The sequence below is a fragment of the Salvelinus namaycush genome, chromosome 28, assembly GCF_016432855.1.
Source record: "Salvelinus namaycush isolate Seneca chromosome 28, SaNama_1.0, whole genome shotgun sequence".
NCBI classification, from domain to species: domain Eukaryota; kingdom Metazoa; phylum Chordata; class Actinopteri; order Salmoniformes; family Salmonidae; genus Salvelinus; species Salvelinus namaycush.
In genome coordinates this window covers 35,217,564-35,242,169 of record NC_052334.1, presented here as the reverse complement: position 1 = coordinate 35,242,169, position 24,606 = coordinate 35,217,564, and the positions used below count along the sequence as shown (strand labels likewise).

The 24,606-nt window shown below is 45.4% G+C and overlaps 1 protein-coding gene across 1 annotated transcript in view; it reads left to right on the top strand.

Annotated features, from left to right (window-relative positions):
* kif26ba (kinesin family member 26Ba) overlaps window positions 1–24,606 on the top strand; it is a 167,243-nt gene that overhangs the window by 94,005 nt on the left and 48,632 nt on the right. The gene's annotated exons all lie outside the window — the stretch shown is intronic.

The following is a 24,606-nucleotide window of genomic DNA, read 5'->3' as shown; positions in this document are numbered from 1 at the left end:
ACCCATGGAGGTCTGGATTTGGAGTCACACTCAAAATTAAAGTGGAAAACCACACTACAGGCTGATCCAACTTTGATGTAATGTCCTTAAAATAAGTCAAAATGAGGCTCAGTAGTGTGTGTGGCCTCCACGTGCCTGTATGACCTCCCTACAACGCCTGGGCATGCTCCTGATGAGGTGGCGGATGGTCTCCCGAGGGATCTCCTCCCAGACCTGGACTAAAGCATCCGCCAACTCCTGGACAGTCTGTGGTGCAACGTGGCGTTGGTGGATGGAGAGAGACATGATGTCCCAGATGTGCTCAATTGGATTCAGGTCTGGGGAACGGGCGGGCCAGTCCATAGCATCAATGCCTTCCTCTTGCAGGAACTGCTGACACACTCCAGCCACATGAGGTCTAGCATTGTCTTGCATTAGGAGGAACCCAGGGCCAACCGCACCAGCATATGGTCTCACAAGGGGTCTGAGGATCTCATCTCGGTACCTAATGGCAGTCAGGCTACCTCTGGCGAGCACATGGAGGGCTGTGCGACCCCACAAAGAAATGCCACCCCACACCATGACTGACCCACCGCCAAACCGGTCATGCTGGAGGATGTTGCAGGCAGCAGAACGTTCTCCACGGCGTCTCCAGACTCTGTCACGTCTGTCACATGTGCTCAGTGTGAACCTGCTTTCATCTGTGAAGAGCACAGGGCGACAGTGGCGAATTTGCCAATCTTGGTGTTCTCTGACAAATGCCAAACGTCCTGCACGGTGTTGGGCTGTAAGCACAACCCCCACCTGTGGACGTCGGGCCCTCATACCACCCTCATGGAGTCTGTTTCTCACCGTTTGAGCAGACACATGCACATTTGTGGCCTGCTGGAGGTCATTTTGCAGGGCTCTGGCAGTGCTCCTCCTTGCACAAAGGCGGAGGTAGCGGTCCTGCTGCTGGGTTGTTGCCCTCCTACGGCCTCCTCCACGTCTCCTGATGTACTGGCCTGTCTCCTGGTAGCGCCTCCATGCTCTGGACACTACGCTGACACACACAGCAAACCTTCTTGCCACAGCTCGCATTGATGTGCCATCCTGGATGAGCTGCACTACCTGAGCCACTTGTGTGGGTTGTAGACTCCGTCTCATGCTACCACTAGAGTGAAAGCACCGCCAGCATTCAAAAGTGACCAAAACATCAGCCAGGAAGCATAGGAACTGAGAAGTGGTCTGTGGTCACCCCCTGCAGAACCACTCCTTTATTGGGGGTGTCTTGCTAATTGCCTATAATTTCCACCTGTTGTCTATTCCATTTGCACAACAGCATGTGACATTTATTGTCAATCAGTGTTGCTTCCTAAGTGGACCGTTTGATTTCACATAAGTGTGATTGACTTGGAGTTACATTGTGTTGTTTAAGTGTTCCCTTTATTTTTTTGAGCAGTGTATTTGCAGAAATCCATTCAGGTGTATTTAGTGGCTTTTGGCGAATGTGTTCTAATGATCTAAAGTCACGCTGTAGCTACAGCCTGTAAACACACAGTCCAGTTCAAAGTGAATGATGGCAGGCTCGTGTGGCAAATGACTTATTTGCATATAGGCCTACTGTAGCTCTGATTAGCTATGTTGCACTGGTCTGTGTAGAGTCCAGTCCTGGACAAGACAGATGTTTTTATTAGGTTTTATTTACTGCAGTGTCTATTAATTGTCCAAAAGCACGGTCCACTTAAACAACTCTCTCCAGCACTGTACCTGTGACTCCTACTCAAATCATTAGCCTTTGCGGTGAGACCTGAGCTGCAATGTCAATAGGAGCTATAGGAACATTGGACGTGCTACATACACTCTCTCTCTGTGTGTGTGCATACTGTATACGTGCGCACGTGTGTGACTTATGTTGGAGACCTCTCCCCTTTACAGCCCAGGTCTCCCAATTAGCCTTAACTCATCGTTTGGGAAGAACAGAATACACTCTCTCTCTCTCTCTCTCTCTCTCTCTCTCTCTCTCTCTCGCTCTCTCTCTCTCTCTCTCTCTCTCTCTCTCTCTCTCTCTCTCTCTCTCTCTCTCTCTCTCTCGTAATGTTTCCCCTCCTGCTCTTCATCTGTAACCGCTTAAAACACTGTCTTACATAATGATCACCATGATTAAACTATTCATCTATTTAACTTAAACTATGGATGTAGAGTTGAAAATAAGTTATGGGTATATTGGGTCATACAGGAGAAGAGGAGAGCAGGGAGAGAGGGACAGATACGGTGTCAGTTAATTTGCGTCAATGAGTGATATCTGTGAAGGGAGTAGTACACACCGTTGTTTGAGATCTTCAGTTTCTTGGCAATTTCTCGCATGGAATAGACTTCATTTCTCAGATCAAGAATAGACTGACGAGGTTCAGAAGAAAGTGCTTTGTTTCTGACCATTTAGCCTTTTAAAATGATAAACTTGGATTAGCTAACACAACGTGCCATTGGAACACAGGAGTGATGGTTGCTGATAATGGGCCTATGTACGCCTATGTAGATATTCCATAAAAATCAGCCGTTTCCAGCTACAATAGTCATTTACAACATTAACAACATCTACACGGTATTTCTGATCAATTTGATGTTATTTTAATGGACAAAAAAATTGTTTTTCATTCAAAAACAAGGACATTGCTAAGTGACCCCAAACTTTTGAAAGGTAGTATATATACACATACACAGGAAATGCATGCACACAGTGTTTGTCACACTGGCAGGTACCAGACCTGAGTATCCATGACTACCGCCAGAGCCTTCAGAAACACCTTTGGTTCCTGTAAACGTTTCTGTGTTGAAAGCACTGAAGCCTGACATCAGTGTGTGTGTGTGTGTGTGTGTGTGTGTGTGTGTGTGTGTGTGTGTGTGTGTGTGTGTGTGTGTGTGTGTGTGTGTGTGTGTGTGTGCGCCAAGCCTGTGTACTGCTTATTCACGCAACCAGTCACCGTAACCAGACAGCACCAAGAAGACACCTGTGGCTTTAACCACTATAGTTACATTCTGTGTCCACGCACTCACACACACACACACACGCACTCACACATGCACACACACACACAGCAATTCTGTCAGGATTCTATGAAACAGGTCCTGGGTGTGTGTGATGGGCTTCACTCCCTGTATCTCTGTTAGTTTGTATCTTCTCCCTCAGATAGATTTGGATGAGAAACCTCTGCATGAATGTGTAGTAGTAGTATTTATTAGGATCCCCAATTACTCTTTCTGGGATCCAAACAGGAAACAAAATACAACATATAAAATACATAATATACATAATACTACATAATATCCTGCTTCTGCCTCACTCTTCAGAAACAGATGGCTCCTGCCCTATGAGCCGTTCCGGCTCGCACAAGTCAACGCTCATGCAAGGCCACCCACCTACAAAATACCAAACATAATACAGTGCAAATTACAATACAAAATATTTTTAAAAATGGCTGTGTTTCTTCATAGTCCCCGTTGTGCCATAAGGTGTTATTTTATCAGTTTTTTAAAAATCTGGTTTTATTGCTAGCTTGAGTTACCTGGGGTGGCAGAGAGTTCCCTGTATTTAATACTGTGCATTTCCCAGCCTCTGTTCTGGACCTGGGGACGGTGAAGAGACCTCTGATTGCATGCTTTGTGTTGTACCCTCTAAGCTGAGTAGCCCGAGACTGCCTTGCAGCTCCCCCTGGAGTGCCATGCAGAAGAAATATCATCCCATGGAGAGAAGCAAGAGATTGAAATTCACTCAACTTTCTAGAGCTGTGGTCACCAACCGGTCGATCGATCGCCAAACATTTCTGTAAAAAACAACAACGATAAAGCCTTGTGTTCCTATTTTTTTGTTATTTGTCTCAGGCTGTTGGGGGTAGGTGCACCCGATTCAGCTGCCCTGTGTGTCGGGTAGTTGAACTGTTGCAATTTTGAACCATTTCATGTGTCGGAAGGTACAAACTCTGCCTTAACGGCCGGCCCGGAGAGAAAATCAAGTGCATTATAGGCTAACTGCTAGCCAATCAGATGGCTCAGATTACCATGTCTGTAGTAATGTAGCAGGCATATAAGGAAGCTACAGCGAAGTTGATACTGTGCGATTTTAAAATGTTTGAAAACATAACTAGAGAGACTGTCAAGTGTGAGTTCATGTTTAAGTTCTTACTCAGCACTGTCAACACTTTGTATTCAACACTTTTATAAGCCATAAAATGTGCATTCTTCCTATTTTCACTCAGCGCTACAACAAGCACTGCAGCGGTAATGAATGAGTAGGAAAGTATATTGATAGGCTTGTGTTTTTGTTATTATTAGCGGTTTGGATCTTTTTTTTATATCTAGGAATATTTCACTTTCTCTGTACATAGGAGTAACAACATGAATTTGTGCATGAGGCAGAAATAACGTGGTGCGACTCAAGTTTTGCCATCCGCTGGAAGACGTATGGTAATTTTGGTAATTGTCAGAGGGATGTTGAAAGGCAGACCCTCAGGCTGCTGCTCTCTCCGTCCGCTCAGACTGTTGCATAGGCTTACATTTTGTAAGTCATGTTAAAAAATGATCTGAGCGGTAGATCTCGGCTTGCATTTTGACTCAGAAAGTGATCGTGACTCAGAAAGTGATCGTGACTCAGAAAGTGATCGTGACTCAGAAAGTGATCGTGACTCAGAAAGTGATCGTGACTCAGAAAAGGTTGGTGACAGCTGCTCTAGAGTTTTCCCTGATAAGACTATTAACGTTTCCCTCTACTGTGGCAATTGTAATCGAATCAACGCAATATTAGCCAATTTCAAATCAACACCCCGAAAGAAAATGAATTATGCAAGAGATTTTGATGTAGGTAGAACACATCGGAGTAGGATTTTATTGCAATGACATGCAAGACTCAGGGCGTACTCTACACAGACCAGTGCGGCATAACCAGAGCTGCAGTAGGCCAATATGCAAATAGACCATATACGGTGCATTCGGAAGTATTCAGACCCCTTCCCCTTTTCCACATTTTGTTACGTTACAGCCTTATCCTAAAATGGATTCAATTGTTTTTTTTTCATCATCAATCTACACACAATACCCCATAAAGACAATGACAAAACAGGTTTTTCGAAAATTGTAAAAATATTTACATAAGTATTCAGACCCTTTGCTAAGAGACTCAAAATTGAGCTCAGGTGCATCCTGTTTCCATTGATCATCCATGAGAGGTTTCTACAACTTGATTGGAGCCCACCTGTGGTAAATTAATTTGTTTGGACATGATTTGGAAAGGCACACAACTGTCTATATAAGGTCCCACAGTTGACAGTGCATGTCAGAGCAAAAACCAAACCATGAGGTCGAAAGAATTGTCCGCAGAGCTCCGAGACAGGATTGTGTCAAGGCAGAGATCTGGGTAAGGGTACCAAAACAATCTGCAGCATTGAAGGTCTCCAAGAACAGAGTGACCTCCATTATTCTTAAATGGAAGAAGTTCGGAACCACCAAGCTCCTTCCTAGAGCTGGCTGCCCGGCCAAACTGAGCAATTGGGGAGAAGGGCCTTAGTCAGGGAGGTGAACAAGAACCTGATGATGACTTTGACAGAGCTTCCGAGTTCCTCTGTGGAGATGGGAGAAACTTCCAGAAGGACAACCATCTCTGCACCACTCCACCAATCAGGCCTTTATAGTAGAGTGGCCAGACGGAAGCCACTCCTCAGTAAAAGGCACATGACTGCCCCCTTGGAGTTTGCCAAAAGGCACCTAAGGACTCTCAGACCATGAGAAACAAGATTCTCTGGTTTGATGAAACTAAGATTGAACTCTTTGGCCTGAATGCCTAGCGTTACGTCTGGGGGAAACCTGATACTATCCCTATGGTGAAGCATGGTGGTGGCAGCATCATGCTGTGGGGCAGGGACTGGGAGACTAGTCAGGATTGAGGGAAAGAGGAACAGAGAAAATTACAGATAGATCCTTGATGAAAACCTGCTCCAGAGTGCTCAGGACCTCAGACTGGGGCGAAGGTTCACCTTCCTACAGGACAACGACCCTAAGCACACAGCCAAGACAATGCAGGAGTGGCTTTAGGACAAGTCTCTGAATGTCCTTGAGTGGCCCAGCCATAGCCCGAACTTGAACCCGATCAAACATCTCTGGAGACCTGAAAATGACTGTGCTGCAAAGCTCCCCATCCAACCTGGCAAAGCTTGTAGCTTGTACTCAAGAAGACTCAAGTCTGTAATCGCTGCCAAAGGTGCTTCAACAAAGTACTGAATTAAGGGTCATGAATACTAATGTAAATGTGATATTTCATTATTTATTTTATTATACATTTGCAAAAATGTATAAAAACAGTTTTTGCTTTGTCATTATGGGGTATTTGTGTAGATTGATGAGGGGGAAATAACAATTGAATCCATTTTAGAACAAGGCTGTAACGTAACAAAATGTGGAAAAAGTAATGGGGTCTGAATACTTTCCGAATGCACTGTATGGATCTGTGCCATTTACTTTTAACTGGACTGTGTTTACAGCATGAGCGGTCATGAGTAGATATGCTTGTTTTGAGATCAAAGCAGGAGCTGCATGTAGCCACATGTGCACATTTTGTTCATATCCTTTGCTAGTTACAAGCCCAGTTATAAAACTAAAACCCAAAACTATACTTTTAGTTATTGAGATATTTAGCACGTATATACTGTTGAGTCGTCAGCGTACATAGACACACAGGCTTTATTCAATGTCAGTGGAAGGTCATTAGTGAAAACAGAAAACCATACGTTCTCCTAGCATCACTCTATTTTGATTCACTTTTATCATTTTGGATTCAATTGAGAAGTTCTGATTACTTTTGATTACGTTTTATAAGTTATACTGATAATTTCAGTCAGGAAAGCAAAGTTCAGAGCCCCAAAGAGAGAGAGAGAGAGCGAGAGAGAGCGAGGGAAGGAGAGAGAAGCAGAGAGAGAGAGAAATAGAGTTAAAACAGGAGATTGAGAGGGTGGGGGGAGAGTGTGAGAGAGAGAGAGAAAGAAAGAGAGAGAGCGACAGAGAGAGAGGGAACGAGTTAAAGACGGAGAGAGAGTGAAAGATAAAAAGAGAGACAATATCTTCAGCTCTCAGCTCCGAGGGAGAAGTTGAGGGGAATGTTGATTGAATGATTGAATTGAGTCAATCGATGTGCGGCAGAATGGAAGAGAAAGAGAGAGGGGACAGAGAGAGAGAGAGAGAGAGATCGGTAGAATGTCTGTCTCTGAGGTCACTGATCATCATAAGAAGGGAGGACAGCAATGTGACAACACTAGTTTATATACTGTAAGGCTGGGTTAGAGGTTATAGGGTTAATGTCCTTCAGCTCCACATAGAGCTGGAAATAGAACATGTGTGTTAAATCGATTCAATTCTAAACAAATAGAAGGAAAGGAAGGCACTGCAAACCCCCTAAAAATGCATCCAGCTATAGTAGAAACTGTGGCGTGTGTACATGATGTCTGCTGTGTGTGTTCTGGTATTGCAAGTGAAGCGGCAGATTGCTGAATGTGTTGAAGGCGAGCTGTGTTTGTGTGTGTGTTGTTGAGTGCGCGCAGCCTTGTGTGCGTGCCAGCGTGTGTGTATGTGAGGCACGCGCCTGTCTGAGCATTTGCTAGGGAGGGGAGCTGGGCTGTTCCAGGTGGTTTCCATGGGGACAGGTTGAGTGAGGGATGGAGGCCTGCCTCTTTCTTGCTCTCCGTCGTTCAGTAATCTCTAGGGAAGGTTCTACCGTTCTCTGAGCATGGTAGAGACGCATGGAGAGAGACAGGTAGATTAGATGCTCTTCTCCACCCCTCCCCTCTCCTGTGCTCTCGTCATCCTTTCCTCTCTTCTCGTCTCTCCTCTGCTCTTGTTCTCTCTCTGTTTTTCTTTCTGTGTGTGTGTGTGTGTTATCCAACTGAGCAAAGGCCTAGGCATGATTAACTCATGTGAGGATGATTTCCTGAACTACCACCATTACATTGAATGTTTTTACAAAAATCCAGGGGAGCTTTTTTCTGTCTTTTTTTCTCTCTGGGACGTGATCTTAATGAGATCAGACTGCTGGATTCAACTCTTCTCCCTGGTCTTCAACCAGAACGCTGCTGCCAAGTTCTCTCTCCTGTTCCTTCTCTCTCTTCCTTCTATTCGCCTGCATTCCCTCAGCTTAAACTGGACAGCCTGTATAGCCCCTAGTCAGAAGCACACAAGCACACACACACACACGCATGCACACACACCCTCTGAAGCCAGTGGTGATCGGTGCCGTTTAAGATGAGGGAGGACAATCATTTATTTATGAGCACGGCCTTATTTATATTACATGAAATTGGATGACTGTCATTCATATTCCATTCACCCAGTTCAATGTAACATCCATAGTTTTAGGCTACTACATGATAGTCACATTTTCCCTATACCCATCATGAGGTTGCTACAACCTAGCCTATGAATGGAAGTTTACAATGTAGGTACACAGGTCGAGAGAAATTTGAGTAATCAAGATGTGACACATTCAATATCGCCTTACACACTTGCATCTAACTGATCTAGTGTGTAATCATTAGTCCAACAGTTGCAAACAAGCGTTTCTATTGGACAAATTCAGGTATGTTTAGCCACGTTTCGTTCCATTTGCTTCCGTTTAAGAAAGTTTCTCAACAGAATCGGTGGAATGAATACACCCCTGATCACACGCAAACACAGTTCACTTTCATAGCAGCCACAATTAATCATTGCAGCTATAATTCTTTCTCGCATCTATGCGCTCTTCTCTTCTCCTCTCACCTTTTCCCTTCACTTGTGGACTTCAGTGCACAACACATCAGCTGTCTGTGACCGGGCGAAAAAACCTTTCCAAGCCTAAACCTTCATATCATAACTGCTAACCGCTACACACAGCATGCCCTACATCGTTGTCATCAGTATTAGCTAACTTCATAGTAAAGATAGCTACATGTAGTAGAACTAACGTGTTAGTAAACTCGCTACAATCATGCAGTACAGTGTACAGTCAGCAAGCACTTTAACAGTTACATCGACGGGCCTTGGTGGCAATAAATTAATTCGACCAAAAGTTTACCTTGACTTGGAAAAGTTCTAGTGTTGGATAGCCAGCGAGTTAACATAGCATCCCTCTTTGTTTGAGCCAGGTGTCCGAGTAGGCTAAACTAGCTTGCTGCATTCGCTAGCTAAGTGAAAGTAAAAATAAAGAAATACAATGAAATATAGCTAGCTCTGTCTCTCCCGCTCTCTCTTGCTTCTCCTACAAACTGTTCAACTATTGTCTTTCTCTTTTTTTGAGTCAACCAAATCAAATCAAATCAAATTTATTTTATATAGCCCTTCGTACATCAGCTAATATCTCGAAGTGCTGTACAGAAATCCAGCCTAAAACCCCAAACAGCAAGCAATGCAGGTGTAGAAGCACGGTGGCTAGGAAAAACTCCCTAGAAAGGCCAAAACCTAGGAAGAAACCTAGAGAGGAACCAGGCTATGAGGGGTGGCCAGTCCTCTTCTGGCTGTGCCGGGTGGAGATTATAACAGAACTATGCCAAGATGTTCAAAATGTTCATAAGTGACAAGCATGGTCAAATAATAATCATGAATAATTTTCAGTTGGCTTTTCATAGCCGATCATTAAGAGTTGAAAACAGCAGGTCTGGGACAGGTGGCGGTTCCATAACCGCAGGCAGAACAGTTGAAACTGGAATAGCAGCAAGGCCAGGTGGACTGGGGACAGCAAGGAGTCATCATGCCCGGTAATCCTGACGTATGGTCCTAGGGCTCAGGTCCTCCGAGAGAGAGAAAGAAAGAGAGAAGGAGAGAATTAGAGAGAGCCAAGATTTTCAAAATGTTCATAAATGACAAGCATGGTCAAATAATAATCATGAATAAATGTCAGTTGGCTTTTCATAGCCGATCATTAAGAGTTGAAAACAGCAGGTCTGGGACAGGTAGGGGTTCCGTAACCGCAGGCAGAACAGTTGAAACTGGAATAGCAGCAAGGCCAGGCGGACTGGGGACAGCAAGGAGTCATCATGCCCGGTAGTCCTGACGTATGGTCCTAGGGCTCAGGTCCTCCGAGAGAGAGAAAGAAAGAGAGAAGGAGAGAATTAGAGAGAGCCAAGATTTTCAAAATGTTCATAAATGACAAGCATGGTCAAATAATAATCAGGAATAAAAGTCAGTTGGCTTTTCATAGCCGATCATTAAGAGTTGAAAACAGCAGGTCTGGGACAGGTAAGGGTTCCGTAATCGCAGGCAGAACAGTTGAAACTGGAATAGCAGCAAGGCCAGGCGGACTGGGGACAGCAAGGAGTCATCATGCCCGGTAGTCCTGACGTATGGTCCTAGGGCTCAGGTCCTCAGAGAGAGAGAAAGAAAGAGAGAAGGAGAGAATTAGAGAGAGCCAAGATTTTCAAAATGTTCATAAATGACAAGCGTGGTCAAATAATAATCAGGAATAAAAGTCAGTTGGCTTTTCATAGCCGATCATTAAGAGGTGAAAGCAGCAGGTCTGGGACAGGTAGGGGTTCCATAACCGCAGGCAGGGCAGTTGAAACTGGAACAGCAGCAAGGCCAGGTGGACTGGGGACAGCAAGGAGTCATCATGCCCGGTTTGCCGTGACGTATGGTCCTAGGGCTCAGGTTCTCAGAGAGAGAGAAAGAAAGAGAGAACGAGAGAATTAGAGAGAGCATACTTAAATTCACACAGGACACTGGATAAGACAGGAGAAGTACTCCAGGTATAACCAACTGACCCTAGCCCCCCGACACATAAACTACTGCAGCATAAATACTGGAGGCTGAGACAGGAGGGGTCAGGAGACACTGTGGCCCCATCCGATGATACCCACGGACAGGGCCAAACAGGAAGGATATAACCCCACCCACTTTGCCAAAGCACAGCCCCCGCACCACTAGAGGGATATCTTCAACCACCAACTTACAATCCTGAGACAAGGCCGAGTATAGCCCACAAAGATCTCCACCACAGCACAAACCAAGGGGGGGCGCCAACCCAGACAGGAAGATCACGTCAGTAACTCAACCCACTCAAGTGACGCACCCCTCCTAGGGACGGCATGAAAGAGCACCAGTAAGCCAGTGACTCAACCCCTGTAATAGGGTTAGAGGCAGAGAATCCCAGTGGAGAGAGGGGAACCGGCCAGGCAGAGACAGCAAGGGCGGTTCGTTGCTCCAGAGCCTTTCCGTTCACCTTCACACTCCTTCACACTCAATACATTTAGTTTAGTTTAATCTGAAAAGTTACCACGCACACACCTCTCTTGCTGCCTGGCTGCCTATCTGCAGGGTCAGGGCCATAGTGTCGGTGACAACTAGATGACCGTTCTTTGGACCTGATCCAATGTGCCCTCCTCTGCTAGAAGTCATTCAAGATTGTATTTGGCGTGTTTGTGTCTGTTTCTCCACGTCAACCCACAGAGTCAAAATGTACGAGAGAGAGAGAGAGAGAGAGAGAGAGAGAGAGAGAGAGAGAGAGAGAGAGAGAGAGAGAGAGAGAGAGAGATGTGACCTGTTGCCACACGAAAAGACAAACACCATTGTAAATGCAACCCATATTTATGCTTATTTATTTTCCCTTTTGTACTTTAACCATTTGTACATCGTTACAGCACTGTATATATACATAATATGACATTTGTAATGTCTTTATTCTTTTGGAACTTCTGTGAGTGTAATGTTTACTGTTCATTTTTATTGTTTATTTCACTTTTGTATATTATCTACCACACTTGCTTTGGCAACGTTAACATATGTTTCCCATGCCAATAAAACCCCTTGAATTTAATTGAGAGAGAGAGAGAGCGAGAGAGAGAGAGAGAGAGAGAGAGAGAGCGAGAGAGAGAGCGAGAGAGAGAGAGAGAGAGAGAGCGAGAGAGACAGAGAGAGAGAGAGAGAGAGAGAGAGAGAGAGAGAGAGAGAGAGAGAGAGATTTTGTGGAGACTAATGTAGTCTCCTGTGAGTTGACCACGTATCTTATCTGTGTATGGAGGTTTAGCCCTTAGAGAATGATGAGCAAAGGAAAGAGAGAGGAGAGGAGAGGTATAAAGCACAAGGAGGTACAACCGCAGAGATGAGAGGAGAGGAGGCTGTCTGGGAGTCCAGGAGCAGTTTTTGTCACTACTCTTCGAGAGACAGTCTTCACTTCAGATATTACTGAAGGAAGGAGAGAGGGAGGGTAGGAGAGAGAGCTGCTAGTGAGGGATGAGAGAAGGTGTGGAGGAATGGGAAGAGTGTTTTATTCAAAGGAGCGGCCAGTGACACCCTTCTTGACGGGGCTCCATGGGGTGATTGAGTCAGGGGGACAGAGGCTGTAGCGAGGCTGGGACAGGAGGCAGTCTGATCGGATACTTTCTGACCATACATCCCCTGGAGGACATGAAACTACTGGAAAGATAAAAAAGAGACAGAGGGGAGAGTAAAGAGAAAGGGGGAGAGGATTTCAATGAAAGAGAGAGCAGAGGGAATGAGGGAAGGAGACAAGGACTAAAGCCCGGTTCAGATACAACAGGCGGCAGACATAAGGAGAGACGAGACAAAACTAGTCAGTTTTCAAATGTTGTGTTGTCACAGCTGACTAAAGACGGGGCATTCAGGTCAAGAAGACGAGACGGGCAGTTGAGACCGTTTCCACGGTAACGGAGCCTCTTTACAATGATGCAATACAACTTTGATATAAAGTTGCCACTCATTGTAGCAAGGTGGTGTATCAAACCAGTATCATGAAATGCATGCATCAGGAAGAGTGAACACTTAAGGACTTGATATCAGCAAGTTAAGCTAGCTAACTGCAGCAAAATACCTAGCTAGCTAGCTGCTGGACTAAACACAGACCATCAGCACACTGTTCTTCGATTTGCAAATGGGATCCGTCTCGTCGCAAGTCTTTAGCTAAGATTTTACATGTTGAATCTTGGAAACTCCAGCAACCAATATGAGACATTCTAAAACTAGACCGTTCAGATCAAGCAAACTTTGTTCTGAAACTGCATATACCCGTCTCGGCTGTTGTATCTGAATTGGGCTTTAGGTCAGTATTATGCGCTGAACAGTGTTCTCTTTTAGTGGACATGCTTCCGTAAAGGCACAGGTAGAATGCTGCGCTTAGCTTGAGCTTTTTGTTGTTCTAAGAATTGATGTTACTGTTGTTTTGTTCATGTTATCACATAACACCAAGAGAGAGAGGGAGAGACACAGGCATGCGCACACACGCACACATGTAAACACACACACACACACACACACACACACACACACACACACACACACACACACACACACACACACACACACACACACACACACACACACACACACACACACACACACACACACACACACCTGCGAAAGGTTGTGAATAATGCAGCAGCATCTGTTAACAGTGCCAGGGGTTATACTGTGTGGGCTAACGGTAGCTAACACTACCTCATTCGGTTTATATCAACAAGCTCTCACAGTCTCACTTCAGAATCCGACATTTCAACTAAACTAAAATGTGGAATTGTTTTAAGATGGTCATACCAAGGATCATTTAGCTATTTGATTTAGAGTTTTAGGACCCCTTTAGGTATAAAGGAATATATAAAACAATTATTTGATGAAACATTGTTGAATTTGGCCCATAGGAATACATTGAAGAACAGATTCATGGAAAAACAGATAGTCTAAAAATGTATCAAAAGGACGTTTGTTTTAAAGCGTCTGTCCTATATCCGAGAGATACAAGAAAAATCTGTATCATTTTTTTATTTACCCATATTTAACCCCCTTTTTGGCGCTAAACTACTTCCATATACACTGAGTATACAAAACATTAAGAACACCTGCTCTTTCCATGACATAGACAGACCAGGTGAATCCAGGTGAAAGCTATGATCCCTTATTGATGTCACTTGTTAAACCACTTCAATCAGTGTAGATGGGGACAGGGTAGCCCTTTCCTGCAGTCAATGACCAAAAGCACGCTCTTTGGCCTCATGGGTGGAATATTCAGAATATTTTTCTAATCATTATTATTTATTATTTATTTCTAGTTAACAACGAAAATCCGGCACTTCTATGTCAAACATTTTTGCTATATTTTAGTCTTCTGGAAGCTATAATCCTTTATTGATGTCACTTGTTAAATCTACAAGTTGAACAAGTTAAAGAAGGATTTATAGACCTTGAGACAATTGAGACATGGATTGTGTATTCAGAGGGTGAATGGGCAAGACAAAACATTTGAACATTGAACAAGGTATGGTAGTAGGTGCCAGGTGCACCGGTTTGTGCCAAGAACTGCAACGCTGCTGGGTTTTTCACACTCAACAGTTTCCCGTGTGTATCAAGAATGGTCCACCACCCAAAGGACATCCAGCCAACTTGACCCAACTGTGGGAAGCATTGGAGTCAACATTGGCCAGCAACCCTTGAGAAGACCGATTTTGGGGCTGTCTCATGGTCTGACAAACACCACTGTAGCTCGACTCCCTTCCACCGCAGATGAAGGGGGCCGCCATTGGCGGATGTGGTGGATTGAGACGCAGCCCATGCAAAAAACAGACATCTCTAGTCTAAACAGACGGATTTTGATGGGGATGTTTTTATTATGCTGATTAGATTACCGTGGGGGCACAGATATTGACTCTGGAGGGTTAATGTAAGCTTGCGGGATCAGGTGGCTTTGCAAGGCTAGGTTACAGGCGGCTTTGCGAGGAAAGGTTTCTCTCCCACTACACTCATCCTATAATCTCTCCCTTCTGCTAAATCTTTCTCCCTCCTGTCCCCTGATTCTGCCTCTTCGACCCTACTCTCCTCCCTTTCCACCTCCTATAACTCATACTGTCCCCTTTCCTCCCGTCCGGCTCGGCCCTCCCTCCTGCTCCATGGCTGAGTGACTCATTGTGAGCTTACAGAACAGGGCTGCTGGCAGCTGAGTGAAAATGTAGGAAAACGAAACTTCTGGAAGACCTATCCTCCTTTCACACCCTCCTCTCTACCTTCTCTTCCTCTGCATCCACTGCTAAAGCCACTTTCTATCACTCGAAATTTGAAGCTTCTGCCTCCAACCCTAGGGAACTCTTTTCTACCTATTTTCCATCATTAATTCTCCAACCCCTCGCTCCTCCTCCCTCTCTGTGGACGACTTTGTCAACCACTTTGACAAGAAGGTGGACGACATCTGCTCCTCGTTAACTCAGCCTATTGAGTCCACCGGTCCCACTCACACTGAACTACCCTATGCCTTGACCTCTTTCTCTCCTCCCTCTCCAGATGAAATCCTGCTCCTAGTGACATCTGGCCTCCCGACAACCTGCCCGCTTGACATATCCCTTCCTCCATTCCTCAGACCATCGCTGGAGACCTCCTTCCATTCCTCACTTCCGTCATCAACTCATCCCTTATCACTGACTTCAAAATGTCCAGAGTCGCTCCACTCTGACGTCAAAGATTATAGACTGTTATCCTTTCTTTTCTTTCCAAAACACATAGTCTCAGACCGACTCTCTCGTTATCTCTCTCAGAACAATCTTCTTGACCCTAACCAGTCAGGCTTCAAGACGGGTCATTCAACCGAAACTGCTCTCCTCTGTGTCACGGAGGCTCTCCGCACTACCAAAGCTGACTCTCTATCCTCTGTCCTCATCCTCCTAGATCTATCCGCTGCCTTCGACACCGTGAACCATCATATCCTCCTCTCCACCCTCTCAGGGCTGGGCGTCTCAGGCTCTGCATACTCTTGGATTGCATCCTATCTGGCAGGCCGCTCCTACCAGGTGACGTGGAGAGGATCTGTGTCTGCATCGCGTACTCTCACTTGCTTGCTTCGATGTCCCCCAGGCCCTCTTCTCTCTATACACCAAGTCACTAGGCTCCGTCATATCCTTACATGGTCTCTCCTATAATTGTTATGCAGATGACACTCAACTACTGTATTTTTCTCCTTTCCCCCTTCTAACACCCAGGTGGCGACACTCATCTCTGCATGCCTGGCAGATATCTCAGCTTGGATGTGGGCCCACCACCTCAAGCTCAACCTTGACAGGACAGAGCTGCTATTCCTTCTCGGCAAGGCCTGCCCACTCCAAGGCCTCTCCATCATGGTGTGCAAAGAACCTTGGCGTGACCCTGGACAACACCATGTTGTTTTCTGCAGGCATCAAAGCATGCTCTACAACATTCATAGAGTAAGACCCTACCTCACACAGGAAGCATTGCAGGTCCTAATCCAGGCACTTGTCATCTCCCGTCTGGACTACTACTAGGTGTTGGCTGGGCTCCCCGCTTGTGCCATCAAACCCCTGCAACTTAACGCTGCATGCTGCCTGGTGTTCAACCTTCCCCAAGTTCTCCCATGTCTGCTCATCCACACACTCCACTGGCTTCCTGTCGAAGCTTGCATCCACTACAAGACCATGGTACTTGCCTATGGAGCAGCAAGAGGAACTTACAACATTATCAATGTCTACACTGCATTTCTGATCAATTTGACGTTATTTTAATGGTCAAAAAATGTGCTTTTCTTTCGAAAACAAGGACATTTATACGTGACCCCAAACTTTTGAACGGTAGTGTATGTAGGACAGCAGGGATACAATTAGCTTCAGTGCACACAGAGTAATGTGACAGAGAGGTGTGTGTGCGTGTGCGTTTGTTTGTGTGCGTGTGAATGTGTGTGTGTGCGTTTGTGTGTGTGTGCACTTTCAGAAAACTTTTCAGGCTATCAGACACTGCCAGATCATTAAGGAGGTTTGGTCAGTGAGAGGAAGGGAGGGATGGAAAGAGGCAGAAAAAGGGGGAGAGAAAGGAGGGAGTGAGAGAAGAAGAAGTCTCTCACTCATTAATGAGTGTCACCATAATTATCTCACTTTGCACTTCACTGTCTTCTCTGTCAACTCCTCAGGGACTAACACACACACACTAACACACACACAGACTTGCTCTGAAAAAAAAGTGTATTTTTAATTACCGTGGCAACTGTCCTGAATGAACCCTGAAACAGACTAAACATTCCAGCACACGCCTCTCGTGGTGCGGTTTGATGACCACATGTAGCCTGCACTCTCACACACAGGCACGCGCACACACACCTACCTACACACACATATCGTCCTCCCCTCCCTTGCAGATAAAATAACATCATACCTTCATTATAATAACTGAGACAACATTCACACACTCTTACACATACCAACACGCACGTGTGAAAATAAACTTGCAAAGAATGTCACATTATAAAAGACCGTCTATGACAGCTCTGTCACTTTGCTGCTGTTGGACTATCTTCTCTGCTCTCTGAAATGACTGTGTCGGTCGCACACTCGAGGCACTGTGAGAGAGAGGAGAGATGGAGGGAGAGAGCGAGTGAGACAGAGGGAGGTGAGAGAGGGTGAGAGACAGAGCAGTCTAATTGTCACGTCTACTTCGAGAAGTGTCGTTGTCTTTGTCTCCTCTTCATCATCACACAGGCATCTCTCTGAAGTCACACTAACACAGCAGACCGCCGGTATCTTCGAGTTTGTGTGTGTGTGTGTGTGTGTGTGTGCGTGTGCGTGTGCGTGTGCGTGTGCGCGCTCTCAGACTCAGGCTATGTGACTGGTGGTGATTGAGTAAGCCTTAATGAAATAATCCACCCAAAACCACTCATTCCTTTAATTTACAGTGTTAACCTTTGACACGTACCAACACATGGATCATTCTACAGTGGTACAGTGATTAGGACGCGTATTTAGAACGTACAGTTTCGATTGACACAACAGTCAGCGTTTGAGCTGGCCACACTTTTGCACAAACACAGTCCTTACAAAGTTATGTCCAGAATGTGACCAGTTTATTTTTGGATGCAATGTTCAGACATTCACAGAAGTAGCTACAGCATAACACAATCATCCAAACCAGAAAATGTAGGCTACATTAGTCCTGGCGCTAACTGAGGAAAGATTGACATAACACAAGCGGTCATATTTAGCTAACTCTCGGCTGACAGAAACCATAATATGAATTAGCTAATAGCAATTACTATTTACAATTCATCACATCATGGGTGACCTCACCAGTGATCGAAATAATTGAGTAAAACCCTTTCTAAAAAAATTATCAGACGATGGGTAGTTTGTGCGCGCCGCCAGTTAGTGTTTTTACGTCAACCAAAGATAACAAGAGGAGACAAGATTTGTTTTGTCTGTTTGCAGTATGCATGTTGAACGGGGTGTGTAGTCTACCATCATTCACTTCCCTTCATTCACTTCCAGAAGTTTACTCGAAAGATGAGTGAACCATCCCTTCACCTCATTTTGTTGTAACATCGTTGGTCTGACAGACGTTTGCGTGACCCCCAGAATGCTTGTATAATGTCAACAAACATGACACCAAGCATAGCTGGCAAATAGCTTAGCATTAGCTCATCATAATCAGTACAACCTTCCAAAAGTATTTTACACCTATCATATGTGTCCATTACAATCTATGCAAGAATCGGAATGCATGATTTGTCATCAGTACTTGAAAACGTGTGAATAAAACTGTAAATACATTATGCTCCATACAAACATAAATACATACATACGGTAGAAACAACAACATGATATACAGAAAATAAGGCACTTACTTTGATAGGAACTCACACATGTCAAAAGTTATTATTTGTAAGGAAAACAATAATGACGGCAATGCGAGCACCAACCAGAAAATGTGCCAGGGGGACAAAGTTTGTGCAAGACTGTGCAAATGTCTTCATACTTGATCTGCGGAAACACTGGGGAAGTGCTTGGGCTCTCATCAAAGAGAGAAGTTTGTCCGGCTCAGTAAAGCCTCAAACATAAATTGTCCGCAACAGTGAAATGGGCTACTTCTATGTGAATTAAAGAAGAGCCGGAACACACCTCAATTCAAACTGTTGTTAGAAAATACAACTTGTTAGAATTTTATTTGAAACTGACTAGGTGAAATATAGCCTATAGATAATTAGCAGTTAGCGTACCTTGGTTTCAGGGCACCGCGGGTTAACTGTGCTGTTGTGTAACAATCACATTTTGGAACAGTGAGTGCATTCTGACATCACGCGTATAAAAAAAACTCATGCTTGGGCGACTGTTGGAATATTTGGAACTCACACGTGAAAAGGTTAAATAAGACAAATATGCGAGAACAACATTTTATGTGAAAATTGTTGTGGAAATCTGTTGCAGCTCAAGTCGACTACAAAACCCACAATGCAATGCTCTCTCTATGGGCTTGCTTGCTAATACCAAAGTCAATATCAGCATGCGAAGTAGCTATAAAATTTCCTGTAAAGCTGTAAGTTTTAAAATTGCCTAAACAAACGGCACTATCCATACAGGAGTCTACAATCACAACATGTTCAACCTCCAGATTGTGTGCCTTGCAGATTGGAGTCTGATGCTTGCACCATGCAACACACCCTGGACTGAAGAGGCAGAAAAATAGGAGAAATATGTTAAATTACACATTTATTGATTTAGGAATATTGCAAAAATGTGACCAATGGTTCATTTAAAAGAAGAGAAACTCCCGCGTTATGATATCGGCCAGTATTGAAATCTGAAACGTACAGTTGAAGTCGGAAGTTAACATACACTTAGGTTGGAGTCATTAAAACTCGTTTTTCAGCCACTCCACAGATTTCTTGTTAACAAACTATAGTTTTGGCAAGTCGGTTAGGACATCTACTTTGTGCATGTCAAAAGTAATTTTTTTAACAATTGTTTATAGAGATTATTTCACTTATAATTCACTGTATCACAATTCCAGTGGGTCAGAAGTTTACATACACTAAGTTGACTGTGCTTTTAAACAGCTTGGAAAATTCCAGAAAATGATGTCATGGCTTTAGAAGCTTCTGATAGGCTAATTGACATCATTTGAGTCAATTGGAGGTGTACCTGTGGATGTATTTCAAGGCCTACCTTCAATCTCAGTGCCTCTTTGCTTGACATCATGGGGAAATCTAAAGAAATCAGCCAAGACCTCAGAAAAAAATTGTAGACCTCCACAAGTCTGGTTCATCCTTGGGAGCAATTTCCAAACGCCTGAAGATGTGTTCTGTCTCCTAGAGATTAACATACTTTGGTGCGAAAAGTCCAAATCAATCCCAGAACAACAGCAAAGGACCTTGTGAAGATGCTGGAGGAAACAGGTACAAAAGTATCTATATCCACAGTAAAACGAGTCCTATATCGACATAACCTGAAAGGCCGCTCAGCAAGGAAGAAGCCACTGCTCCAAAACCGCCATAAAAAAGCCAGACTACGGTTTGCAACTGCACATGGTGACAAAGATTGTACTTTTTGGAGAAATGTCCTCTGGTCTGATGAAAAAAAAATTGAACTGTTTGGCCATAATGACCATCATTATGTTTGGAGGAAAAAGGGGGAGGCTTGGGAGCCGAAGAACACCATCCTAACCGTGAAGCACGGGGGTGGCAGCATCATGTTGTGGGGGTGCTTTGCTGCAGGAGGGACTGGTGCACTTCACAAAGTAGATGGCATCATGAGGCAGGACAATTATGTGGATATATTGAAGCAACATCTCAAGACATCAGTCAGGAAGTTAAAGCTTGGTCGCAAATGGGTCTTCCAAATGGACAATGACCCCAAGCATACTTCCAAAGTTGTGGCAAAATGGCTTAAGGACAACAAAGTCAAGGTATTGGAGTGGCCATCACAAAGCCCTGACCTCAATCCTATAGAAAATTTGTGGGCAGAACTGAAAAAGCATGTGTGAGCAAGGAGGCCTACAAACCTGACTCAGTTACACCAGCTCGGTCAGGAGGAATGGGCCAAAATTCACCCAACTTATTGTGGGAAGCATGTGGAAGGCTACCAAAAATGTTAGACACAAGTTAAACAATGTAAAGGCAATGCTACCAAATACTAATTGAGTGTATGTAAACTTCTGACCCACTGGGAATGTGATGAAAGAAATAAAAGCTAATTCTCTCTACTATTATTCTGACATTTCACATTCTTAAAATAAAGTGGTGATCCTAACTGACCTAAGACGGGGAATTTTTACTAGGATTAAATGTCAGGAATTGTGAAACACAGTTTAAATGTATTTGGCTGAGGTGTATGTGTCACGTTCCTGACCTGTTTTCTTTTGTCTTGTATTTATTTAGTTGGTCAGGGCGTGAGTTGGGTGGGTTTGTCTATGTGTGATTTTCTATGTTGGGATTTTGTGTTCGGCCTGGTATGATTCTCAATCAGAGGCAGCTGTCAATCGTTGTCCCTGATTGAGAATCATACTAAGGCAGCCGGGGTTTCACGTGTGTTTTGTGGGTGTCACCTCCACGTACCAGTCCTCCGGTGGCAGCCCCCCGCACCAGGCTGTCTCTCCGTCTTCTCTCCCTAGTTGCTCCCACCTGTCCAGCGCTGTCAGAGCCTTCCTCCTCTCCAGCGCAGCCAGTGACCGAGGACACAGGACTCGTGGACTTGGGAGGAGATCCTGGACGGCAAAGGACCCTGGGCTCAGCCAGGGGAATATCGCCGTCCCAAGGCGGAGTTGGAGGCAGCGAAGGCAGAGAGGCGCTGGTATGAGGAGGCAGCGCGGCGACGCGGTTGGGAGCCCGAGAGTCAGACCCAAACATTTCTTGGGGGGGGGCACACGCGGAGTGTGGCAAAGCCGGGTAGGATACCTGAGCCAACTCCCCGTGCTTACCGTGGAGTGAGAGGGCGTCGTACTGGTCAGACACCGTGTTATGCGGTAAAGCGCACGGTGTCCCCAGTACGCGTGCTTAGTACTGGGCTAGGTTGGGCATCGAGCCGGGTGTCATGAAGCCGGCCCAACGCATCTGGCCTCCAGTGCGTCTCCTCGGGCCGGCGTACATGGCACCAGCCTTACAAATGGTGTCCCCGGTTCGCCAGCATAGCCCAGTGCGGGTTTTTCCACCTCGCCGCACTGGCAGGGCTACGGGGACCATTCAACCTGGTAAGGTTGGGCAGGCTCGGTGCTCAAGAGCGCGTGTCCTCCTTCACGGTCCGGTTTTTCCGGTGCCACCTCCACGTACCAGTCCTCCGGTGGCAGCCCCCCGCACCAGGCTGTCTCTCCGTCTTCTCTCCCTAGTTGCTCCCACCTGTCCAGCGCTGTCAGAGCCTTCCTCCTCTCCAGCGCAGCCAGTGTCTGAGCTGCCTGCCTGCCCAGCGCTGTCTGAACTGTCTGCCTGCCCAGCGCTGTCTGAACTGTCTGCCTGCCCAGCGCTGTCTGAACTGTCTGCCTGCCCAGCACTGTCTGAACTGTCTGCCTGCCCAGCGCTGTCTGAGCTGCCTGCCTGCCCAGCGCTGTCCGTCTGTCCTGAGCCGTCCAGCCATGAGCAGCCAGAGCCGTCCAGCCATGAGCAGCCAGAGCCGTCCAGCCAGGACCAGCCAGAGCCGTCCAGCCAGGACCAGCCAGAGCCGTCCAGCCAGGACCAGCCAGAGCCAGCCAGCCAGGATCCGCCAGAGCCAGCCAGCCAGGATCCGCCAGAGCCAGCCAGCCAGGATCCGTCCCTCAGTCCGGTGCTGCCCCTCAGTCCGGTGCTGCCCCTCAGTCCGGTGCTGCCCCTCAGTCCGGTGCTGCCCCTTAGTCCGGTGCTGCCCCTTAGTCCGGTGCTGCCCCTTAATCTAGTGGGGTTAATTTGGAGGAGGCTACGGAAGAGGGAATTGACTATGGTGGGGTGGGGACCACGACCAGCGCCAGAGCCGCCACCGTGGACAGACGCCCACCCAGACCCTCCCCTAGAGTTTATGCTGGTGCGCCCGGAGTTCGCACCTTAAGGGGGGGGGTTATGTCACGTTCCTGACCTGTTTTCCTTTTTCTTGTATTTATTTAGTTGGTCAGGGCGTGAGTTGGGTGGGTTTGTCTATGTGTGATTTTCTATGTTGGGATTTTGTGTTGGCCTGGTATGATTCTCAATCAGAGGCAGCTGTCAATCGTTGTCCCTGATTGAGAATCATACAAAGGCAGCCGGGGTTTCACGTGTGTTTTGTGGGTGTTTGTATCTCGTGTCAGTGTTCGTGCCACACGGGACTGTTTTCGGTTTTGTCACGTTTGTTGTTTTTTTGTATTTGTAAGTGTTCAGTTTCGTTTTGATTAAATCATTATGAGCACTAACAACTCTGCGTTTTGGTCCGACCCTTACTCCTTCTCCTCATCCGAGGAGGAGGAATTAGACAGCCGTTACAGTATGTAAACTTCTGACACGTCTTCGTGATCTAAAAGTCATCTTCCTGTTAACTTCCAGTGTAGTGAGAGCGACTTTATCACAATACTACGTCATACCGGCTGTACTACGTCATACCGGCTGTATTTCTACCTGCGAGAACGGCCGCTTAGAGATCCCCCCCCCCCCCAAAAAAAAATATATAACATTCAAAGTGGGTGAATCTTTCTTTTAACCCCTAGGCCTGATGGGTAAAAACACACACCCAAAAGAGAAAGAAAGAACACAATTTGTTGGAGATGAAGAGGTAGAGGGAGAGAGGGAGACATTTGAGAAATAGAACAGAGAGAGTTCTAGGGAGGGAGGGAGGGAGGGATTTATAAAGGAAGGCAGAGTTGAAAAGAACACCTTGGGCGGTATTGATAGATTGAGTGGATAAGACAGGCTGCCATGAAAATATTTTTTCTCTGTAACCATTGGTAACTGGCAACTGTTCATAACCGTGATAATAATCATGTCGGTAACCATTGGTAACTGCAATCATATCCATGTTTGTAGCCATGTCGGTAACCGTGTCTGTATTTGTCGCTGTCCTATGTGTGCTTATGGTGAAAGCAGTGACATCAGGTGCCATAGAGCAGTGGTTCTCAAACTTTTTGACCCGCGTCCCCCAAAAAGGAGTGGTTCAATGCTTGCGACCCCTATGCACGCATACGCACACGTGAACACATACGCACAATCGCTTCAACAAAGTACTGAGTAAATGGTCTGAATACTTAGGTAAATGTGGTATTTCCGTTGTTTTTTAAAAATACATTTGAAAACATTTCTAAAAACCTGTTTTTGCTTTGTAATTATGGGTATTATGTGTAGATTGATGAGGGGGAAAAACTATTTCATCAATTTTAGAATAAGGCTGTAACGTAACAAAATGTGGAAAAAGTCAAGGGATCTGAATACTTTCCGAATGCACCGTACATTTGTTTGAAAGTACAAAGTTTTGCCCACTAGATGCCGCTGTTCCTGCTACCGCCACCACACCCTTTTATCCATTCTGCTGGTCTCTTCCGTTTATTAAATGGATCACAACATTTTCATAGCAACTTTGGGTAGAAAATCAATAGCTTTTGCTCATGATGATCATAATGTATTTCATCTCTAATAAATTGCATGGTTTCATCGTATTTCATCTCTAATAAACTGCTTGGTTTCATCGTATTTCATCTCTAATAAACTGCATGGTTTCATCGTATTTCATCTCTAATAAACTGCATGGTTTCATCGTATTTCATCTCTAATAAACTGCATGGTTTCATCGTATTTCATCTCTAATAAACTGCATGGTTTCCCGAATCGTAGTTAGAGGACCACACACCTACTGTCTGATGTCATCGCGTGACTCTAAGTGTACTTTGATATGACGATACGCTTCCACCGCAATTTCTCACATAATTCATTTTACAGACACCAAAAGATCC